This window comes from Silene latifolia, chromosome 1 (assembly GCF_048544455.1).
Source record: "Silene latifolia isolate original U9 population chromosome 1, ASM4854445v1, whole genome shotgun sequence".
Classification (NCBI taxonomy): domain Eukaryota; kingdom Viridiplantae; phylum Streptophyta; class Magnoliopsida; order Caryophyllales; family Caryophyllaceae; genus Silene; species Silene latifolia.
Window position 1 is genome coordinate 79,192,696 of NC_133526.1, and position 21,475 is coordinate 79,214,170.

Sequence of the window (21,475 nt, forward strand, 5' to 3'; positions counted from 1 at the left end):
CGTATCGGGGGGAAAATGACAATTCGTTTGAACGTTGGGTAAACGAATTTGGAAATGGGTCATGTGAATACTCAATTTTATTGTAATCTCGTGTTTAAAGACTTTGGACTTGACGGAATTTGCGTTTGACTTACGGATTTAATTATTATTGAAACGAGTCAAAACCGACTCGTTAAAAATCCCGACTAAAAATCCCGCACGTACTTTGTCCTCCTTTCTTCTTTCACGCGTGACAGCCCCCTCCCCTTTCCTTTTATTTTTCTGAAATCTTTGGTGTTCATCCTCTAAAAACACCAAAACTCCATTTTCATACACATTCAAGCTCAAAATCGTCATAAAATCTTCGTCTCTTGTCCGTTTTTCGCATAATTTACCTTTCCGGAATCCCCTCGCCACGATCTACGACTTAGTATGTTCTAATTTCAATTTTCATTAAGTTCTTTTAAGACCAAATTTCGGTGATTTCGGTTTTGTGCTTAATTTTTGTGTTTTTATTTTTAATTAGGTGAAGGATTGGAAGACGAGTTCAGGGACTCGTATATTGTAGAGGATAGCGGTTAGTTGTGGTTAGGGTTTCGGTTTTGAGGATTAATTGCTCATTTTCTAGCTTAAGGTAACATATTTCGAGCTACTCGACGAATTATCGTCACATGTTTTTGATTTTTGTATGTTTGGTGAATTTTTGTTTGGGTAGTAATTTTTCACATGTTAAACTTAGTTGCATGCAAGCTTAATTTGTGCCTTTTGGTAGTTTAAATTATCAAAATTGAATTGGGGACGATTAATTAATTTTCAGACGGTCTTATAATGTATAAAAATGAAAAAAAAAGAAAAGAAATGGTCCGGCAGCGGGCCCGGCAGCAGCCGGCAGGCCGTGGCAGGCCCGTGGTAGGCCCATGGTTGGCCCGGGTCGGTCCGTGCTTGTTTCGCGGGTTTTCGTGCAATCTTGGTCTTTCCGGGTTAATTAATATTAGAATAGTATAAGTAACAAAAGGGTAGTAATTTGAATTGAAGCATACTAGTAACAAATATTATGTTAACGGAAAAATTGTGCTTATATTAATAGTTATCACATGTTAGGATAGTTTACAAAATGAAATTGTAATTAATAGGCTCAAAATGAATTTTATAGCTATAATTGTAATGCTTTGTTGATTGTGCTTGCCGAGCCTTAGTCCCTTTGATCGATGCGATGTCGATTAATTGAGTGATTGGTCACCGCAATTTGACCCGCACTGCCGCAGGTCAAGTTGCGGGTAAAAATTCGGTTGAATGAATTAGATAATCGGCCTTTTTCTTGTTTTAGGCCATTTATTATATCTCTATTTCACATGTGTAATTAATTGAATTTAAATAGCTTCTTATTTAGTTAGTTGAATTTTAATAGCTTCTTATTTTGTAGTAATGGCCCTAGTTTCCCCTAAAGCCTTTTATATTGTTATAATTGCTAGGATTGGAAATTAGTATTGAATTCTTATTGAGGAACTGTTGGGATTGTATGCTGTAATTAGACATTTATATAGCTTTCACATGATAGAATGTTAGAATTTATGTTGGTAAGTAGGACTTTTTGCCCTCTTAAGGTTAAGTGGGTGTCTTACTTGACTTGTGTGGTGAGTCTTGGGTGGTGTGGGCTAAAATATTCAAGCTGGGACTAGCTGTGACTAGGTCCTAGATGAGTATTTCGGCCTTCATCATAGATAGGTCTTTATAGTCTCGACGAGTATATGTTCACTTTGCTTGATAGCCTTTGTGTTCTGACTAGTGGATGTTTATCCAAGTTGGGGCATGACCTCGGTACTAATTTTGATAGTATGGGGTCGACTTAAGTACTAGCCGACCCTTCGGTGGTGTCCTTAGGGTACTCACTTCACTTTGTTTTAAAAAAAGTTGTGAGTCTTGGGTGCGGTGGTGTGTATCCGCATGTCTAGGTCTGTGTAGATTTTAGGCTAGGGTTGTGTTGTCTCTTGGCCATGTTTTCTTAATAGTAAATCGCCGAGCCAAGATACCGGTTCGATTACCTTCCCTACCTCGTGGTATAGACTTGAGTTACAAAGTGACTATTGACCGTACTAAGAACTTATGCCTGTCTTTGATATATTGCCCTTTCTTGTTTGATGATTCTATGAATCATAGAAGGTGAGATGCAAGCCGGCTATGGTTGATAGAGTTTGGATTACAATTTGTTAAGTGTTTCACATGTTAGTTTAGTTTGGTCAGTTTAGGGCTCATATGTTAGAATAATTGATAATTGAATTCTTTATCATCTTGTTTACATGTTTTATTACATGTTACATAAATTTTGACGATTCGTGGCTGGGAGGACTCGAAGTTACTCCCCACCGAATTGTGGCTTTCGTGTTTGTATAAAATGCGATTGACAGGTTGTTGATGCTTTGTTTGGGGTCACAGACGGCTAGTGAGCAAGGAACCTTGGACCTAGTTTTGGCTATTCTATTAGTAAACCTTTTATACTTTTGGTTTGTATATAATTTGAAGGGACATATGTCTCCCTTTCTATTTTTGGTTTGTATCTTTATATTTCCGCGTCTTAAGCTATGTATGTAAATTAGTTTATCAGTTGTTGCAGGGTTTTTGACACTCTTCTTGAGTTGGAATTGGTTGTGAATGGTTTAGTTAGAAAATTTTTGAAATTGCAGGTTTTTGGACTAGTTGAACCATTTACAAACATATCCTACCAGTTTTTCTGTAGAATTTACGTATATATTTAAGGCTAGATTTAAGGGTGTCATAGTTGGTATCAGAGCCTATTGCTCTCGACGCACGTTTGTGCACCCCACTTAGAAATCACTTGACCTCTAAATAATAAACTTGAGAGAAGGGTAGGATGGGTAGAATTAGGATTTTATGTGGTAGTCTGTTTGTGATTGCTAATTGATAGGTACTAATGAATTTTCTTCTTTTTAAGATGGCTCCGCCAAGGAGAGACATTGATGATGCTATCTTATTAGTTCTTACTCAAATTCTCCAAAATCAACAAAATCAACAGAATCAGCAAGCTCCTCTTCCTCCGCCCTTTGAGGGTACTCCCCAGCACCTATACTTGGGTGGCTAATCAGCTGACCCGAATCAACACTCCCACTTATGGTGGAGAGATTGATCCAGCTGCTCTTGCAGAGTGGTTTAGGGAGTTGGAGAAAAGCTTTACTCTATATGATGTCAAGGAGGAACATAAAGTGAAGCTAGCCTCTCATTTCCTTGTACGAGAAGCAGACCGGTGGTGGTCCATGACTGGGCCTACCGTCTCAGCTGAACCAGGATTTGATTGGGTACGTTTCAAGGAGTTAGTGGAGGCCCGTTTCTATCCTCAAGAGTCAAGGCAGGAAGTTGAAGGGATTCATGGAGTTGAAGCAAGGAAGCCTTCCAGTTCAGACCTTCACTGATAAATTCAATGAGTTGGCTCATTATGCCACTAGATTAGTGAAGGATGACAATGAAAAAGCCTTCTTCTATCTTGAAAAGCTCTCCCCTAAGATCAAAAGCATGGTCCGTCGGGATTCCACTAGCTTTGTTTCCATTTATAATGATGCTTTATGGGCCGAGAATTCATTGAAGGAAATTGAAAATGAAGCTCGTGCAACTAGTTCTAGTCTTGGCAAGAGGCCTTTATATCCCTCTTCTAGGCCCTTTCTCCTTACTCCATTCATCCGGGGGGTACCAAAATGTACAAAGATTTGAGATTACAATTCTGGTGGCCTAGGATGAAAATTGAAGTTATGGAGTATGTCAGTAAATGCCTCACCTGTCAGAAAGTAAAGATTGAGCATCAAAAGCCCGGGGGTTTACTTCAACCCTTGGATGTTCCTCTTTGGAAATGGGAGTCTATTTCCATGGACTTTGTGATGGCCTTACCCAGGACTTCCACTGGGAAGAATGCTATTTGGGTGGTTGTGGACCGATTGACTAAATGTGCTCGGTTTATTCCCATCAAAGAGACTTGGAGATTAGAAGTTCTAGCTGGTGCCTATGTGAATGAAGTAGTGCGCTATCATGGGGTTCCTAAAGATATAGTTTCAGATCGAGACCCTCGATTTTGTTCTCGTTTCTGGACTGCATTACAGGAGGCCTTGGGTAGTAAACTATTAATGAGCACTGCTTTTCATGCCGCCACTGATGGTCAAACTGAGAGGACAATACAAACTTTAGAGGATCTTCTTCGTGCCTGTGCCTTAGATTTCCAAACTTCTTGGGAGAAATGTTTACCTTTGGTTGAATTCTCTTACAATAACAGCTATCAAACTTCCATTAAAATGGCACCATATGAAGCTCTGTATGGTAGAAAATGCCGTACTCTGTCTCATTGGGGATCAAACCCAAAATGTTCCAATGTTAGGTCCTGATTTGGTGACCGAGTCCATTGAACAAGTTAAGATCGTTCGGGAGCGGATGAAAGCCGCTCAGGACCGTCAAAAGTCATATGCTGATGTCCGTCGTCGACCACTTTCCTTTGAGGTTGATGATCAAGTATTTCTTAAAGTGTCACCTATGAAAGGGGTGAAACGGTTTGGCGTTAAAGGGAAGCTGAGCCCTAAATATATTGGACCTTTTCAGGTGATTGAAAAGATTGGTCCAGTTGCTTACCGTTTAGAATTGCCTCCAAATCTGAGCAAGGTTCATAATGTCTTCCATGTTTCTCAGTTGAGAAAGTACATTAGTGACCCTAGCCATATCATCCAAGAAGAGATTCTTGAATTGGAACCTAACTTGGTGGTTGAAGAAAGGCCAATTCGGATTCTTGATAAAGCCAACAAGCAACTTAGGAGCAAAGTTGTACCTCTAGTCCGAGTTCTTTGGCGTTGTGGAAATGTCGAAGAAGAGACTTGGGAGACTGAAGCTTCTATGTTAGCTAAATATCCTGAATTATTCTCGTAAGGTATTCTTTTTCTTACTCTTTTTCCGAGTTCTAAGCCTTGTGTAATCATATTGGTAAAGATAGTATTCTTACTATAGAATTTTAAACTAAAAGTTTGAAAATGCTTTTATGATTTTCAATGGTTTTAACATTAGTGAATGTTGAATCTCGTTGTTGGTGACGTCCCAATAATGGGTTTTCTCATTTATTGGTGTAGAAATATTTTTATATCTTGATATGAATATGGATGTTCTTGTCTGATCAACAAGAGTATCACCGTTTCATTGAAAAGATACCTATATTTTCTTATAACTATAATTTCTTCTTCTAAGTTTCGAGGACGAAACTTTTTAAAAGGAGGGGTGATTGTAACGCCCCGTAAATTTCGGACCGTTAATATATTTCAGAAATAATTTATTAATCAAAATAAAAGTGATAATTAAGTATTTAAAGTAAAAAAATAATTTAAAGAAATATAATTTTATTATATTTTGAAGAAAAGTATTTATTTTAATAGTTTTGAAATGTTTAAAAATAGTTTAAACCGTGTAAAATCTTTTATTTCGAAATAAGGGCGTATCGGGGGGAAAATGACAATTCGTTTGAACGTTGGGTAAACGAATTTGGAAATGGGTCATGTGAATACTCAATTTTATTGTAATCTCGTGTTTAAAGACTTTGGACTTGACGGAATTTGCGTTTGACTTACAGATTTAATTATTATTGAAACGAGTCAAAACCGACTCGTTAAAAATCCCGACTAAAAATCCCGCACGTACTTTGTCCTCCTTTCTTCTTTCACGCGTGACAGCCCCCTCCCCTTTCCTTTTATTTTTCTGAAATCTTTGGTGTTCATCCTCTAAAAACACCAAAACCCCATTTTCATACACATTCAAGCTCAAAATCGTCATAAAATCTTCGTTTCTTGTCCGTTTTTCGCATAATTTACCTTTCCTAATCCCCTCGCCACGATCTACGACTTAGTATGTTCTAATTTCAATTTTCATTAAGTTCTTTTAAGACCAAATTTCGGTGATTTCGGTTTTGTGCTTAATTTTTGTGTTTTTATTGTTTAATTAGGTGAAGGATTGGAAGACGAGTTCGGGGACTCGTATATTGTAGAGGATAGCGGTTAGTTGTGGTTAGGGTTTCGGTTTTGAGGATTAATTGCTCATTTTCTAGCTTAAGGTAACATATTTCGAGCTACTCGACGAATTATCGTCACATGTTTTTGATTTTTGTATGTTTGGTGAATTTTTGTTTGGGTAGTAATTTTTCACATGTTAAACTTAGTTGCATGCAAGCTTAATTTGTGCCTTTTGGTAGTTTAAATTATCAAAATTGAATTGGGGACGATTAATTAATTTTCAGACGGTCTTATAATGTATAAAAATGAAAAAAAAAGAGGAGAAATGGTCCGGCAGCGGGCCCGGCAGCAGCCGGCAGGCCGTGGCAGGCCCGTGGTAGGCCCATGGTTGGCCCGAGTTGGTCCGTGCTTGTTTCGCGGGTTTTCGTGCAATCTTGGTCTTTTCGGGTTAATTAATATTAGAATAGTATAAGTAACAAAAGGGTAGTAATTTGAATTGAAGCATACTAGTAACAAATATTATGTTAACGGAAAAATTGTGCTTATATTAATAGTTATCACATGTTAGGATAGTTTACAAAATGAAATTGTAATTAATAGGCTCAAAATGAATTTTATAGCTATAATTGTAATGCTTTGTTGATTGTGCCGAAAACTGAGCCTTAGTCCCTTTGACTGATGCGATGTCGATTAATTGAGTGATTGGTCACCGCAATTTGACCCGCACTGTCGCAGGGCTGGGGTTGCGGGTAAAAATTCGGTTGAATGAATTAGATAATCGGCCTTTTTCTTGTTTTAGGCCATTTATTATATCTCTATTTCACATGTGTAATTAATTGAATTTAAATAGCTTCTTATTTAGTTAGTTGAATTTTAATAGCTTCTTATTTTGTAGTAATGGCCCTAGTTTCCCCTAAAGCCTTTTATATTGTTATAATTGCTAGGATTGGAAATTAGTATTGAATTCTTATTGAGGAACTGTTGGGATTGTATCTTTTTGTAATTAGACATTTATATAGCCTTTCACATGATAGAATGTTAGAATTTATGTTGGTAAGTAGGACTTTTTGCCCTCTTAAGGTTAAGTGGGTGTCTTACTTGACTTGTGTGGTGAGTCTTGGGTGGTGTGGGCTAAAATATTCAAGCTGGGACTAGCTGTGACTAGGTCCTAGATGAGTATTTCGGCCTTCATCATAGATAGGTCTTTATAGTCTCTGACGAGTATATGTTCACTGCTTGATAGCCTTTGTGTTCCTGACTAGTGGATGTTTATCCAAGTTGGGGCATGACCTCAGGTACTAATTTTGATAGTATGGGGTCAGCTTAAGTACTAGCCGACCCTTCGGTGGTGTCCTTAGGGTACTCACTTCACTTTGTTTTAAAAAAAGTTGTGAGTCTTGGGTGCGGTGGTGTGTATCCGCATGTCTAGGTCTGCGCAGATTTTAGGCTAGGGTTGTGTTGTCTCTTGGCCATGTTTTCTTAATAGTAACCGCTGAGCCAAGATACCGGTTCGATTACCTTCCCTACCTCGTGGTATAGACTTGAGTTACAAAGTGACTATTGACCGTACTAAGAACTTATGCCTGTCTTTGATATATTGCCCTTTCTTGTTTGATGATTCTATGAATCATAGAAGGTGAGATGCAAGCCGGCTATGGTTGATAGAGTTTGGATTACAATTTGTTAAGTGTTTCACATGTTAGTTTAGTTTGGTCAGTTTAGGGCTCATATGTTAGAATAATTGATAATTGAATTCTTTATCATCTTGTTTACATGTTTTATTACATGTTACATAAATTTTGACGATTCGTGGCTGGGAGGACTCGAAGTTACTCCCCACCGAATTGTGGCTTTCGTGTTTGTATAAAATGCGATTGACAGGTTGTTGATGCTTTGTTTGGGGTCACAGACGGCTAGTGAGCAAGGAACCTTGGACCTAGTTTTGGCTATTCTATTAGTAAACCTTTTATACTTTTGGTTTGTATATAATTTGAAGGGACATATGTCTCCCTTTCTATTTTTGGTTTGTATCTTTATATTTCCGCGTCTTAAGCTATGTATGTAAATTAGTTTATCAGTTGTTGCAGGGTTTTTGACACTCTTCTTGAGTTGGAATTGGTTGTGAATGGTTTAGTTAGAAAATTTTTGAAATTGCAGGTTTTTGGACTAGTTGAACCATTTACAAACATATCCTACCAGTTTTTCTGTAGAATTTACGTATATATTTAAGGCTAGATTTAAGGGTGTCATAGCAAGTGTACTCAATTTCCGTTGTAAATATTTCTCATTGTTCTTTATTGCCTAGAACGATTCTAGAAAATCTACTTCTTAATTAACATAGCCACAATGGTATCTTAACCATCCTAATGTGTTTTGATTATGGTTTTGTCAGAAACCATGCGCAATCTCAATTGTCAATTGTCACTTGTGTAACACCCTTACACAAAATTGCATCAAAAACACTTTGCATTACATCCTTAATGCTTCTGCAAGCACTTAAGGGTAATCTTTATGGCTTACTAGGTAACCATTACTTAAATTCGATTTGAAACAATTCATCATACTCAAAGTATATGAAGTGTTATACATCATTTCTTATTTAATTGATTCGGCAGCGGAAGCAAATGGAATCAATCAAATATGTTCAATTTTATTGAACTAGTCATGAATCTTATCAACATGAGACTTCTTATTTGACGCTAATATCATGTAGATTTATCATCATAAATCCGAATATTAAAGATGTCTTATATATTTTTCCAAAAGTCTTAAATCATTCCCAATGATCAATATGTCATCCACATATAAGACTAATTAAAATTTCCGTAACTCCCACTAAACTTCATGTATAAACACAACTTCTCGACTTATCGGGAAAATTTTTATACCATGATCAAATCATTGATTCCAACTCATTGATGTCCTACTTAAGACCCTCTCTTAAGTTTCACATTATCTTAGGATTACAAGAATCTACAAAACTCAAGACATGTATTGAATACATTCCTTCTAATTGAAGAAGTGGGTTTTAGATTCACTCGCTATGTATTTCATAATAATGAAACACAATCCCTAAGAAGATCCAAATAGACTTAAACATTTCAACCAGTGCAAAACTCTTTGCCACCAATCTTGCTTTGAAATCTCTCTTTATTAGTGCAAAAACCCTTTGTCACTAATCAAGCCTTTTATTTCGGATTTTCATGGCACTAAGCCTTGTATTGAGTTGTGACTTAAACACTCTCATGTAAGTCATAATCCAGAAGTAATCAACTTGAATCAAACAATTTCTTTGTAAGTTGTAAGCTCTTTACTTTAAGCTCTTTGTGTCAAATTAAAAGTAACACTAATTCATCATCTTCAACAAGTGATCGCTTTAACCTCCTAGGTTTTGAAGAAACAACGTCTTACACAAAACGTCTCATGTAGCCAAGAAAGACCAGTTTATTGCGACATAACATTCTTTGTGGCATTCTTTGTGGCTCTTGAATAATTTCTCCCACTCTGTCTTCTAGAAATAAACTTGTATTTTAGAAAGACAGCTTCACGAGCCGCAAACCCGTCGTACTCGTGATAATTGATAGGGAAAAATGAGCATTTGTTTCTTGTGAAAACTTACAAACATGGTACCCTACCATTTCATATCTCATATGATTTGTTTTAGATTTAGTGGAAAAATAACTTAGACAAAATATAAAATCCCCAAAAGGGTCAAGTAACTGAAGGTAACTTGATTGAAGTCAAAACCACATCGAATAGCGTTTGAATTCTTTATCCAACCACACATTATCCCATAATGTATGCTAAGAGAGATTAACTTGTGATACTATATCACATTTCCTTTGGCTTATATAAAAGTCTTCACTTTGATAATCCCATCGCGATTAAATCGAGATTTCTTGAACTCTTTGAAATTCTTCAAAAAATTTCTCTATTTATCTTATTAAGTGAACACATTAGCGTCAACTTAAATCGTTGATAAAAGTAAATGATCAACCTATTCTGTATCAATGATTTACATTCTCGATTTCCTTTTCAACCAAAAAGAACGAGATATCTTGCTTTGAATACAAGATACGCATAAACCATTAACAATCTAATGGTTTCAAGAGTACTCGATAACTCTTTGCGTTCATCATTCTAGAATTTAAGGTTTAATCTTAGGTTACCAATTTGAGTCTTGCATCATCTTCATGATATATCATTCTAGTTTGGTTTAGAATATACTCACCTTGATAATGGGCTAGCCATACATCAAATCGTGGTGTATAGGGTCACAAAAGTGAAACCTATTTTGTATCTTAACAAGTTTGTATTCTTATTTAGAGTTTATGCACTAAATAGTCACAATTAAGTACAACAATAAACTCAAAAACTAGATTGAGTACACAATGACTCTATCTCTCAACATTATTGTTGCTAGTCGTCATATTCTAATCATTCTATGTATCGCATACAATGATGAAAACCATCATCGGTTTCTAATATTGACGAAGTAGTACTAGCAAAATTTATGTCAATCAAATAAACATTTAAAGAAGAAGATCCCATTAGATGTCCCACAACTAACTTGTTGATTCTTCAATAATTTGGGGTAGTTTCCTTTCTAGTGTCCAACATTTAAGACAATGGAAACTTTATTGGTCAGGATTGATAGGTTTAGTATCGTCATTCTCAATAACTTTACTTTTAACATTACCTTGTATCAATTCCATTATAATCTTTACTTCTTGAACCTCGCCCTTTTCTTAACGGTTTAAGAGAATGTTCCCACTCATTTCAAAGAATCTTTACTTAGAGAAGCAAAGTTGAATCTTATGAAGACTACTCTTCATTCGTTTGTTTTAGTCTTAAAACTTTCATTGAAGTGGTTGCGATATTTTGGTCAATTTTGATTTCCAACAAATCTAGTTACCAAAATTAGAAACAATTCATTGTAAGTAGATGTGTTAGTCAAGAATCAAAAACCTGTTTGATAATGAATAACTTTTATCTATACTCTTTACAAGAGATCCTTAGCAATGGTTCATTTGAGGTTTTAGAAGCAAATTCATATTTGTCTTTAGTTACGATGTTTTAATGGAGATTTGAATCAAAAATCGAAATGATATCGTATATGAATTGTGGTAAAGAAATAGAACAATATGATAACGGAATAATGAAAAACAAAACATTCATCGTTATAATAATACTTGTAAATAACAAGTAAAACATTTACATAGTGACCTCTACCCAACTATGATAAATGATTCCAAGATCCAAATTCATATTAACTTGGGCACGGTGTGGCCAATGAAACTCTTATCAATATAACTCGGTGGATTAACTCTTTAATCGATTCTACTTTTAGAACTCTTGGTCGATAAAATTACATTAACATTTATCTTTAGCCCAAAACACATCCGACAAGGGCACGGTGTGGCCGATGAAACCCTTATCGAAAAACTTTTGTTGAGTTCAATCCAAATTTCGTATAAATGTGTCCATGATCCAAAACCACATTAACTTGGGCACGGTGTGGCCGATGAAACCCTCATCAACATGAATTCGGTGGATAGACATTTATCACCCACTTCCCCTACGTAACAAGGTTTGTACCCCGGTGTGGCCGAGTGCAGTCCCTCATGAAATAGGTTTTCATGGTTTCTACTATTTGGTAGGGCTAAGTCTCAATTGTTTATTTTAGCGAGAGGTCATGTCAATTTATTATCTATCACGTTTTAAGTGAACTAAAGCGGTGAACTACGATAATTATAATTGACACGGTCGATATACTCGATTAAAAGATGATGCATGTTTTAGTTATGACGATTTAGCGATGCATGCGACATATAAATAAAATGCAAAGCATAAATTAAATCCTAGTATGGCCTTCCTAAAATAGAAAATCTAATTAACTATTACATATTCGGAAACCAACTCCATTGGTCCCTTGAACTTCGGTTGAGGCACGCATATCGAGGTAACACCGTCTTTATGTATCGCCTTCTTGAGTGACGCCGTCTTCAAGGAACTCCGGAATAATTAAATTACATAACAAATTACATAATTTCCTATTATACATTTGTAATTAAAATAAAAATAAATCTATTAAATTACAAAACGGTGATACGAGATCATAAAAAATTACAATCGAATCGATATTCCCACACATTTCGGGTAATATCAATTAAAAACTAAGGCCATAGTAAGTAAAAATTACATAATTCAAAATTACATAAAATAAAATTATGACAATCATAAATAAAATGCAGCATTATAAAATGTATGAACATGTCCAATTTTATGCTAAATCGCCTTTAAGTAACCAATATCGTATATTAAACGGTTTTTACGGATTTGCGTGATTCAACCTTTTAAAATCACAATAAAATACATAAATTCATATTTATGCACAAGTTAATTACCCTAACCTCTTAGGACTCAAAATTAGTCTTTACTAACTATTTGACCATAATTAACTCATATTTCTAAAATTGTTCATTAATGGACCAAAAATTACAAAAAAAAAATGCTATAAACTTCAAATAAATCACAAAAATTTCAAATAAATTCAAAATTTGAAATTTAAACTTATGAAAATTCTGAAAAAAATACCATGACACTCATAATGTTCAAAAACTTAGGTTAAAATTTCAAAAAAATTATCGGGAAAAACAATGTTGCGGTTTATCGGATTTATCAATTATAATCATAAAAACATGAGAAAAATTATATTCATCAAATTTTCAATTTTAGATCTGAAAAAGATAATAAAATGCAAGATGTGACGTTTTTCCTTAGTCATGAAGTATGTTTTAGCAATTTTTCACTAATTAAGTCACTATTTATGCTATTTTTCATTAAAAATCCATAAATCATTTATGAAGACTTCATTATAGCCTATTATTTTACACACATCTTGTAAAATTGCATTTGACAACATACTAAATTTCTATGACCAGATTCGAAATATTTCTCATATTAACCTATTTTTCATTTAAATTCGATTTTTATCATGAAAAATCTATATTTCGAGCATAAAAACTCCAAAAATTCTGAAAATTTCCAGATCATCTAAAAATAATATATGTGAAAACATATCCAAAAACCACTGGAAAATTCGAAGTTTAGCTAATTTTCGTCCAAAAATGACATTTTTATCATACAAATCACATTTTAATGCCAATATTATATAAAATGAACAATAAAAATCCATAAATTAACCAAAATATCCTAAATACATTTTAGGATCAGAAACTTTAACATGCATAGTTTATTTCGTGATATATCATAATAACACAAATTTATACTATAACCGATTTGCATGCAAACAACCTTGTACTCTTGATACCGCTTGTTAGAAATCTATATCTCATTATTTAACATTTTCATATATGTTTCAAATTAATTTAGTCATAAAATTAATTACAAATCTTATGCATGCAAACTAAATAAGAAGAGATAAGAAAATCAATTTCTCACCATCTAAATTTCGGTCAAATGGGCACCAGCAAGATCTCCTTCTTGTTAGTTCTTGAGCTTTCCAATAATGGATGAACATTTATGACTTCAAAATAGAAGCCCTCCAATTAGTAGCACCCAAGACTATCCCTTAATCCCACAAACTAACATGTACTAGATATTTGTAATGTGGTTTACCTTAAAATTGATTACTAATACTCATATACTACTACTAGTATTATTAGTAATTGATTTATAAAAATTAGATTCATAAAAATGATTTTTTTATGAAGAACAAGAGAGAGAAGGTAGTTTTTATGAACATAAGAGAATGATCAATTTTTAGAGGAAAAACTCTCTATAATTAGCTACCAAAACCGGTTGGCATATCATCATTATAGACCATTTTTCATTTTCTTTTTGTCTTCACAAGACAAATGTGTAAGTCTTTTTCCATAGTCATGTCACTATCAAGTGTCATGGACAAATGAATAAGACAAATGGAAAAAGACAAAACTTCTCACAAGCCCACCAATATTTCGGTTTACTTGTAGTAATATGGAGTCCATTTTATTTTTTTGTCAATTGTACAATTGTATGTCATGTGACATGTCTTATGTCATGTTTTAATTTAAAATGCATATTTAACAAATTAAATATCATTTACAAATTAAATAAATCATATTTAACAAATTGACTAGTAATTTAAAATTACTTTCTCATAAAATGGTCATTTAATTACTAGTTAGTATAATTCACAACATCTTGTAATTATAACTCACTTATCATTCTCATCTCGCGTGTTTCGCAAACACCGATTAATTTTAGTAATATAACTTCTTAAATTACTAAATAAAATCTCATTTAATCACATTATAATAAGATGTCATTTTCTCTCTTTTGATAATAATTTGTTCAATTTTAAGGAATTAATTAATCTGTATCGGCATACAATTAATTAACCTTTTTAATTAAGGGAATCGTCTTATAGGTGTGACCTCAAGGGATCAACTGATCACCACCGTCGCATGACAGTAATGTCAAACTCTAGCCAACCAATCATTACCGATATGTGTGGACCAGTTGACTATATATATATGTAATGTATCATCCCTTTCGTATTCTTGGTATGAGATTTAAATATGTGATCAATATGATCAACAATTGTGATCGCATTATTGTCGGGGACACTTACTCCAACAGAACTTCCACACCTCATCTCTCAATCTCATCAAAGATATAGCTGTGCATAGAGAATGCACACTCTTCCTGCTCAAAGCATCTGCAACCACATTGGCTTTCCCCTCATGGTAGATAATATCCATGTCGTAATCGCCAATCAACTCCATCCACCTCCTCTGTCTCATGTTCAACTCCTTTTGAGTGAAGATGTACTTGAGACTCTTGTGATCTGAAAATACCTTAACGGTCGCCCCATATAGGTAATGCCTCCAAATCTTAAGAGCAAACACAACTGCACCCAACTCTAGATCATGAGTAGGTTAGTTCTCCTCATAAGGCTTCAATTGCCTAGAAGCATAGGCAATCACTTTCCCATTCTGCATCAACACACAACCCAACCCATTCTTTGAAGCATCCGTATACACCTCAAAGTTCTCACTCCCTTCATGCAATGGTAAGATTGGAGCTGTGGTCAAACGCTCCTTTAATGATTGGAACGCCGTCTCACAACTTTCATCCCAGCGAAACCTGTTTTCTTTCCTCATCAAAGCTGTCATAGGTCTAGCAATCTTGGAGAAATCTTTCACGAACCGTCGATAATACCCTGCTAAACCCAAGAAACTCCTGATCTCAGCTACATTCTTCGGTGCTTCCCACTTGGTAACTGCTTCAATCTTTGCAGGATCCACAGCTACCCCTTTCTTTGAAATCACATGCCCCAAAAAAGCAACTTCCTCCAACCAGAACTCACACTTGGACAACTTTGCATACAACTCATGTTCCCTCAAGGTGTGCAACACAATCTTCAAATGTTGCTCATGCTCCTCCCTAGTCTTAGAAAAGACTAAGATGTCATCTATGAAAACCACCACAAACTTGTGCAAGAACTGACTGAAGACCCGGTTCATCAAATCCATAAACACAGCTGGTGCATTAGATAACCCAAACGGCATCACCACATACTCATAATGACCATACCTCGACGTGAAAGCTGTCTTTGGTATGTCCTCCTCTCTAATCTTCACATGATAGTAACCCGACTTCAAATCAATCTTCGAAAAGACTGCTGCACCACTCAACTGATCAAACAAGTCATCTATCCTTGGCAAAGGATACTTGTTCTTCACTATCACTCTGTTTAGCTCCCTGTAATCTATGCACAACCTCAGGCTCCCATCTTTCTTTTTCACAAACAAAACTGGTGCTCCCCACGGTGATACACTAGGTCTAATGTATCCCCTCTCAATCAGATCATCCAACTGCTTCCTTAGCTCCTCCAACTCCTTAGGACCCATCCAGTACGGTGCCTTAAAGATTGGCCCCATCCCCGGTTTCAGCTCAACACCGAAATCTATCTCCCTCTTTGGTGGCAAACCTGGAATCTCCTCTGAAAAGACATCTGGAAACTCTCCCATAACTGGTATCTGCTCAACTGTCGGACTCTGCACTCTGTGATCCCTTACATGGCACAAGATCAACGGGCACCCCTTCCTCAGATAGGACTTCAAGGTCACTGCTGCAATCAACTTAACTTTGGGTTTGACAACAAACCCACGATAAGACACATTAATCCCCTTAGGACCTCTCAGAGAAACTTTCTTTTGATGACAATCTATCTTAGCTTTGTAATTTCCCAACCAATCCATCCCGACTATCATCTCAAAACCGTCTAAAGGAAACTCTAGCAAGTCTACAGGTAGATCAACTTGCCTAACTAACATGGATACACCCCTGTACAACCTCCCACAAGATACAGACTCACCCTAAGGTATAAAAACTTCCTCTCTTACAGACTCATACTCACTCAAACCCAACTGTTTAACATGACTCGAAGATATAAACGACTGTGACGCTCCCGAATCAAACAAAACAAAGGTATAAACACCATTAACAAGAAATGTACCAGTGATAACATGAGCGTCGTCCTCAGCTGCTTTCTTTTCCATCATAAACAGCTTGCCACTGGTCTTCTGCTCACCTCCCTGGACAGTACTAGCTGAGGTAGTCGGCTTAGCACCCGACCCCTGGTTGTTGTTGGTGTTCGTAGCTGGTTTCTGATAAGAATTACCGCCATTGCGGTTGCCCCCACCGTTGTTGTTCTGACCTCCCCTGTTGTTCCATGACCCAACCGGCCTATTACTAGCATAACTCTGTGCAGGACCCTGTGAAAAGCTCCCTTGTGACGGTCTCTGGAAACCCCAACTCATCGCACTGGTGCACTCATGTCTCTTGTGGCCCACACCGCCACAGTTAAAACAGGTCATACCCCAACTACTACTACCACTCTCTCGGCCACGCCCATATGAAGCCCCAACACTAAACCCTGAACCAAATGAATATGCTCTCGCCTGATTATGATTACTCTTCTTATAGCTGGACTGACCACCCCCTTCACTCTCAGCTTTCCTCTTCTCAGCACCTCTCTCTTTGGTCATCTCAACCAACCTCTCAGCCCACCCAGCTCGCTCATAGACTTCCTTAACTTCTGTAAGGACTCCCACCGGTAACTTCTCCATGATCTTGGGGGTCAATCCCTTCTCAAACCTCAAAGCTAGATTCTCCTCACTCAGCCCCATATCCTCAGCGTACCTGGACTTCTCATTAAACTTACGGTAGTACTCAGCCACCGTCATATCAGATGTCATCTTAAACTCATCGAACTCCTCCCTCAGCTTACTCCTCACATGTTCCGGCACAAACTCACGTCTCATGGCTCTTCTGAACTCATCCCAAGGTATTGCAGGTAGTCCCTGCTTCATGTACATCTCCCTAGCACACACCTTGACCTTATCCCACCACTCACCTGCCGCTTCCCTCAAGTAGAACGCAGCTTGTTCCACTTTCAACTCATCCGGGCAGTGAACTAACTCCAGGATATTCTCCATCTCCCTGTGCCAATTATCCAGTAGAATTGGCGCCCCAGTTCCCTTATACTCTTTCGGATTGAACCTAGCTATATGGATACTGATCTTGGAGTGATCAACCTCCGTATCCTTCCCCACTCTCTTCAAAGCTTCCGTAAGAGCATCTTGGTGCTCCAACATCTTTACTATGTCGTCAACCGTCATACTCTCAGCTCTAGCATACAAGGCGGTTTTTTTTGGCGGCATCTTGTAACTATATAAGAGAAAGGTAGACATAAACACTCATACTATAACCCAAAACATGCATACGACCTGTATAAAACCCACTCGATCGAGTACCAAAACCCACTCGATCGAGTTGAGGCCACTCGATCGAGTGCCTCGAATCCAGAACCTGATCAGAACACTGCTCAAAACACACTCGATCGAGCTGACTAGCCACTTTATCGAGCTGACCCCACTCGATCGAGTGCCCAAAAACACACTTCTGCCCAAAACACACAAAACTACCTACTCGATCGAGTCAGAGCCACTCGATCGAGCCTCTTACCTACTCGATCGAGTGCCCCCCACTCGATCAAGTCATGCAGACTCGTATAACTACCCGCATGCTTATCTTTCTTTCTCAACTATACAATACAAGCTTTATATATACCAACATAAAACAACAGCAACTCGTATATATATAAACTACGCTTTATATACTCAAGCAAGATAACTTTACTTACATATTTCTAGCATGCCACATTATAAAACAAACAACATGCCTCATTCATCCAATCATACAAGTCACATATCTATCAACATTTACTCCGTACCTCCTATCCTCCACATTCACACATCCACCGTTCCACACCACATGTCACTATATAAATACTCACACAAGAAGATAACACATACGATCCCGACACGTATCCCATGTGACCGGTTCAAAATTGTAGGGCGAGTTCGCGACTTTAGGACGTCTCCCAAGCCTTTGCATTAGCTTCTACAACTTCTACCTCGGGTTCATTTTAATTTGACTCCCAAGCCTTTGCATTAGCCTTTGCATTAGCTCCTACACCGGTTTGGGAAATCACATCACAATAGTCACAAAAAGTCTCCATGTGAGAGCGAGGGTCTTCACTAGGCATCCCCCAAAATTGGCTTCTTTCGACTAATTGGATAAATGCGGATTTGGCAATGAAATTTCTGGTTAAGTGTACCATTGGGTAGGTTCTCCTCGGTTGGTACGGAATGTGATGAAAATTTAGGCATTGTGGGTTGATTTTGTGTTGGATTTTGTGTTGGGTTCTCCTCACCTTCTCTTGCAAAAGGGTTGACGAACTCAATAGCGTTTGGTTGAATATCTACAACCTCACCAATACCTCTCAAAGTACCTCTAGCAAGTCTTCTATTGTTTGTCAAAGTCCTTTCAATTTCGTGATCAAAGGGTAACAAGTTACCTTGTGATCTTCTAGACATGCAAAATATCAAACAACTTGAAAATAATTAGAACAAACCTTGAGGAGTTTTACTTCCCCAAGGCAAAGAAAGACACAACTAATAACAATCTAAGAAAATCTAAATCAAGTTAACACCGTCCCCGGCAATGGCGCCATTTTTGGTCGGTCTCTCTTGAGAGGTTTAGTTTTCGGTACTTGTCGTTAGGAGCACCTAGACCAAAACAATATTTATAACTCCACAAACAACTCTACTTTTAATAAAGAGGCAAGTAAAGGTCGGATCCCAAGGGACGGGAATTGAGATGAGATTTTCAATTGCAACTAGTGGTGTCTAGGGGTGTCACAATTTGGGGTTTGAATAGAAGATCACTAAACTAAAAAGCAATGAAAGTAAACAAGCAAGATGATTAAAAAGGGATGTAAACAATTGATAAAAGGCACTAGGGTGTCATGGGGTCATAGGGGATTCATGGGAATTGATCATACAAACATATTCTCAAATTATAAGCAAGAAATTATTATTGTGATGGATCGAGTTGGTTTATATCTTACAATCCTAGGAAAGTGTGGGTCCCGGAGCCGAATCGATTAGATTGTACAACACCTACAAGTCGACTTAATCTTCCCTACTCAACTATATGCATGGTCTAATGAGACTCGAGTTGGTTTATGTCTTACAAGTCTTAATGAAAAGATAGGTGATAGGTAAAAAATGTAAGGATTCATAGGCTCGCATTTCATCAAACATAACATGTGCATAAGTTGAGATCACAACAAGCAAGCAAGTAAACTATGAAAACATATTAATTTAAGCATGAATCATCCCCCATGTTGGTTTCCCCTAATTACCCATTAACCCTAGCTAAGGAAACTACTCACTCATTATCATATTGAACATGCTAGCAAGGTTGTCAATCATACCAACAAAGTAAAACATGATGAATAAATGAAGATAATTAACAATAATTAAAAAGGGATTAAGAGAATTATACCTACTAATGATTCCAATAATAAAGCAAAGAATAATAGAAGTACTTGATGATGAAGGAAATGTAGATCTATATACATATTTAACATACTCATATATGTCTAATTAATTTGTCATAAAATTAAAACGGATTTTATGCATGCAAACATTAATAAAAGAGAAGAGAAATAATGTCCTTACATTCAATATTTCGGCTATATTGGGCACAAGAGAGATCACCTTTCTCTTCTTGTTCTTGAGCTATTCCAATGGATGAACAAGATCTAAGAATAAGATCTCTCCCCAAGCTTTATACCCAAGGCTTAACACTTAATCTAATTAATATTATAAGTACTAGTATAATATTAATGTAGTGAAAATTGAACCAAAAATATTTTGGTTATAAGCTCCTAAAACCGTGTAGAGGAGAAGGTATTTTGGGAGTATTTTATCTCTCTAATTTAGCATTGAAAGTAGAGAGTAAATATTTTCTTTCTAACACTAGAAAAATTATGAGTGAATGAATGAATAATTTTAGAGGAGAAAACTCTCTAAAAGGCCTAGGAAAAACCGGTGGGAGGGGTGCTTTTTGGGGAGCCAATGCATGCCCATTTTGGTCTTCACAAGGAGAATAGGTTTGCATGGCTACCTAGCTATTTCATCATTATGTTTTCTATACAAAATATAAACACAATTTTTAGCTAATGTACCTCCAAATTTTCGGCACTTATACATAATATGGAGTCCACATTATTTTTTGTCAATTGTCTATATGTTACATGTCACATGTCACATATATTTGTTATGTAATTTTTAACATATTAAAAATTCAACGTATTATCAAAATACGTCATATACAAAAATTGACCTAGTAATTTCATAATTACTTGTGCCAAAATATTTTACCATTTATAAATCACAACAGATTGTATTTATAATAATTCATTCAAATCCAATTGTTTCTTTAAACAATAATTTCATCCGAGTAATAATACAACTCGATTACTCAGACCGTATCTCATTTAATCACATTTCAATTTGATACGTAAATCTTACTTCCAAAATCGTCCGTCAATTTTCAAGTAATTTAATCAACTCGTAACGTTATACGATTAATTAAATAATCAATTAAGTGTATTGCCCTTTAGGTATGACCTAGGGGTCAACTGATCACCACCGTCACACGACGGTAATGTCAAACTCTAGTCGACCAATCATTACCGATATATGTTGACCGATTGACATAACAAAATTACTTCCCAATTGTATTCTTTAAAATGAGATTTTATAATGATATTTAAATCATGTGATCGCACTATTGTTGAGGACACATTTCCCAACAATCTCCCACTTGTCCTCGACAAGTGTGCGTCACCAATTCTCTTGTCCTATTACTATCTCCCACTCGATGCAAGGTGTCTTTCAGATCGTACTTGCAAGTGATCATATCGAGTGGTTTCCTCGATCCGGAGAATAACGATTGACCGGACTTATCTATCATAGATACTTTCCGAGCGTGGCCACGCATTTCGATTCATTGCTCCTCGAGTGGCCCCGAGATATTGTTATAACCCGACAAGGGGTGGACAATTCCTATCGCACTCATTCCCTTCG

General features: G+C 36.5%; 2 long non-coding RNA genes across 2 annotated transcripts; both read left to right on the forward strand.

Moving 5' to 3' along the window:
- The first annotated feature begins 511 nt into the window (after positions 1–511).
- Positions 512–2,669, forward strand: LOC141606938 (uncharacterized). The gene is made up of 2 exons (XR_012526864.1): positions 512–613; positions 2,385–2,669. It is a non-coding gene; the product is annotated as an uncharacterized LOC141606938 (long non-coding RNA).
- Positions 2,670–5,681: 3,012 nt separating this feature from the next.
- Positions 5,682–8,126, forward strand: LOC141606933 (uncharacterized). Its single transcript, XR_012526863.1, has 3 exons — positions 5,682–5,856; positions 5,954–6,061; positions 7,842–8,126. It is a non-coding gene; the product is annotated as an uncharacterized LOC141606933 (long non-coding RNA).
- Positions 8,127–21,475: the final 13,349 nt, after the last annotated feature.